Source organism: Micropterus dolomieu, linkage group LG02 (genome assembly GCF_021292245.1).
Source record: "Micropterus dolomieu isolate WLL.071019.BEF.003 ecotype Adirondacks linkage group LG02, ASM2129224v1, whole genome shotgun sequence".
Classification (NCBI taxonomy): Eukaryota; Metazoa; Chordata; class Actinopteri; order Centrarchiformes; family Centrarchidae; genus Micropterus; species Micropterus dolomieu.
In genome coordinates this window covers 217,280-220,826 of record NC_060151.1, presented here as the reverse complement: position 1 = coordinate 220,826, position 3,547 = coordinate 217,280, and positions in this window count along the sequence as shown.

Genomic DNA, 3,547 nt, shown 5'->3' with positions numbered 1-3,547 from the left:
GGCAGACTCATCACTGTCCCGGATGAGGCCGATGACCGTTGTGTCGTCAGCGAACTTCAGGAGTCTGACAGATGGGTCTCCTGAGGTGCCGTCGTTGGTGTAGAGGGAGAAGAGCAGGGGGGAGAGTACACACCCCTGGGGGGCGCCAGTGCTAACAGTCCGGGTGCTGGATGTGGTGTTTTCCAGCCTCACCTGCTGACTCCTGTCAGCCAGGAAGTTTGTGATCCACTGACAGGTGGAGGCTGGCACAGTGAGCTGGGTGAGTTTGGTGCGGAGGATGTCCGGGATGCAGTCCTAAGTTGACTGCATCATCCACTGATCTCTTAGCCCTGTAGGCAAACTGCAGGGGGTCCTTCAGGTGGGCCAACACCAGTCTTTTAAAGGACTTCATGACTACAGATGTCAGGGCGACAGGCCTGTAGTCATTTAGTCCAGAGATGTGTCAGAGGGGGAAGGTGACTGTTTGAAGATGGTGTTGGAGCGGGGCAGAGGTGTGACTGTGGGCTTTTCAAACCTACAATAAAAGCCATTCAGCTCGTCAGACAGTCGTTGAGCACCAGCAGAGTTGGGGGATGGTCTCCTGTAGTTGGTGAGTGTCCGCAGGCCTCTCCACACTGACGCAGGGTCATTGGCTGCTTTTCAGTTCAGCTCCTCTTTGCTGCTTTGACCTCCTTTGTCAGAGTGTTCCTGGCCTGGTTGTACAGGACTCTGTTCCCACTTCTGAAGGCCTCCTCCTTGGTCTGACGAAGCTGCCTGAGTTTCGCTGTGAACCAGGGTTTTTGGTTGTTGTATGTGCGGAATGTTTTAGTCGGCACACACACTTCCTCACAAAAACTGATGTAAGATGTCACAGTGTCAGTTAGTTCGTCCAAGTCAGTGACTGCAGTCTCAAAAACACTCCAGTCCGTGCAGTCAAAGCAGGCCTGTAACTCCAGCTTAGACTTGTTGTTCCATCTTTTCACAGTCTTTACAACAGTTTTAGCAGATTTCAGTCGCTGCCTGTATGTTGGGATAAGATGAACCAGACAGTGATCAGAGAGTCTCAAGGCTGCACAGAGAACAGAGCGATAGGCGTCCTTTAATGTAGTGCAGCAGTGGTCCAGTGTGTTAGTGTCCCTGGTGGGACACTTAATATGCTGTCTGTACTTTGGAAGTTCGTGGCTGAGGTTTGCTCTGTTGAAGTCCCCAAGAACAATGAGCAGGGAGTCTGGATGTTTTTTCTCCACGTTAGTTATCTGGTCGGCCAGGTGTAGTAACGCCTCACTAACACAGGCCTGAGGTGGAATGTAAACAGCGACCAGAACAAACGAGGAAAACTCCCATGGTGAATAAAAAGGTTTATAGTTTATAAATAATGTCTCTAGGTGAGGACTGCATGATTTCTTCAACACTGTGACATCTGTGCACCAACCTTCGTTTATATAGAAACACCTGTCCCCCTGTTTTTCCCGTGAGCTCCCTTTCGCGATCCATGTGGAGATAAAATTCCGGTAGGTGAAGTGCGCTGTCCGGGATGTGCTCAGAGAGCCAAGACTCGGTGAAACAGAGGGTCCAAGTTAGTTCTGTAGAGAGTGCCTGCACGTTTTCCCCTGCGCCGTTTCCGAAGGATCCCAAACAGAGCTGCTGCTCCTCCAACTAATAACTCCGGGAAAGTTTCGGGTCCGTTAAGAAGCGGTGGAATAGTATGAGCAGTTCCAATATTTAAGAGCTCTTCTGTGGTAAATGTTACCAGAGAGGGACGGCAGAAAACAGCCTTTATAAACAAAAACACTAAAAGCACTTCAGAGTGTAATCCAGAGGCGGCCGTCTGCGGCGCCATCTTGTTTATCTTCTGATAAATAAAGTAAATAAAGTGTAGCAACAATCTCATTTATAATATTCAGTCCAGCTCACTAACCGTTTCATTTTCGTCCAATACATTTAGCTGTGCTCACATTGCTGAGCCTCTGGTGATAGATACACAGAGAGTATATTTATTATATATTCATTCAGCTGATGCTTTTATCCAAAGGGACTTACAATTGCTATAAATGTCAGAGGTCGCACGCCTCTGGGCTAGGGGTTAAGTGTCTTGCTTAGGGACGCATTGGTGAACCCGTTCTCATCCGAGGGTGTCATATACCGACGATTTGAGAAAGGGTCACAAAGCGTAGTCATTTGTTGTAGTAACACAGCCTGAACATGTCTGGAGAAAAGCCACAGCTTGCATGCTGGTGTTTCTTCTTTCATTGCAGGATTACTGTATGAAAGCGGTTGTGTTTCGGATTTCGAGTTCAAGCGACCACGCGTATGAGCACACGCCTGGTTGCAATCTTAAAACCGCAGTGCTAGTGGCCGCTGGAAACTCCATAATGCCCCTTTAAGTTGTGTGTGTGTGTGTGTGTAGCATGAAGGGACTCCACATTTAGTTTCATCATACAACTTTGTGCTGTATAATGACAAATAAACAACCTTGTAGAAATTTTAAATGACCCTGACACCTTTCCATGTGCACATCTCCAAACACATTATTACTGGATCATATTGTGAGCTTACAATCATGTCTCTATGTCTGGTATATTTATCTTAAGTTAAGTTTATCTTCAGTTGCTTTTGTCCCTGTCAGATTTAAGCTGAACAAATATATTTAAAATTTAAAGTAGGCTCCAGCCCAACACACAGTAAGAATTTTTGTAAATGGCCATCCTGATGCAGCTGTTTGGTTAAAGTAGGAAGCTAAAGGCAGACCTCCCAAAAACTCAAGACAAGATAAATGAAAGAAAATATAATTGCCTTATGCCCATGATGATGTTGGTGAATACACAAAGTAAATACAGACATGGCAAACATCAAGTCCTGCTGGTTTTAGTCCTGTCAGAGCTGGGGGCCGAGGCTGCGGCCTGGTCAAAGGATGGATATTTGGATTTAAATGTATTAACTTGTCATCTATCTTGTCTGTGAAAAAGGAAGCAAAATCTTCACATTGTGGTGTGGAGGTGATGAGAGCCTGGCATATCAATCCATGTATGGTTCGTTCTTTCATTATTTAGTTTCAAAACCAAATCAGAAGAAGAGATTTCCATTTTAAAACTAAAACAGGAAAAAAAAAAAAAAAAAAACAGACATCGTTTTTTGTTTTAAAACCAAAATGTAAAAATATTGATGGTATATATATATATATAGTGAGGAAAATAAGTATTTGAACACTCTGCTATTTTGCAAGTTCTCCCACTTAGAAATCATGGAGGGGTCTGAAATTGTCATCGTAGGTGCATGTCCACTGTGAGAGACATAATCTAAAAAAAAAAAAATCCAGAAATCACAATGTATGATTTTTTTAACTATTTATTTGTATGATACAGCTGCAAATAAGTATTTGAACACCTGAGAAAATCAATGTTAATATTTGGTACAGTAGCCTGTGTTTGCAATTACAGAGGTCAAACGTTTCCTGTAGTTTTTCACCAGGTTTGCACACACTGCAGGAGGGATTTTGGCCCACTCCTCCACACAGATCTTCTCTAGATCAGTCAGGTTTCTCGGCTGTCGCTGAGAAACACGGAGTTTG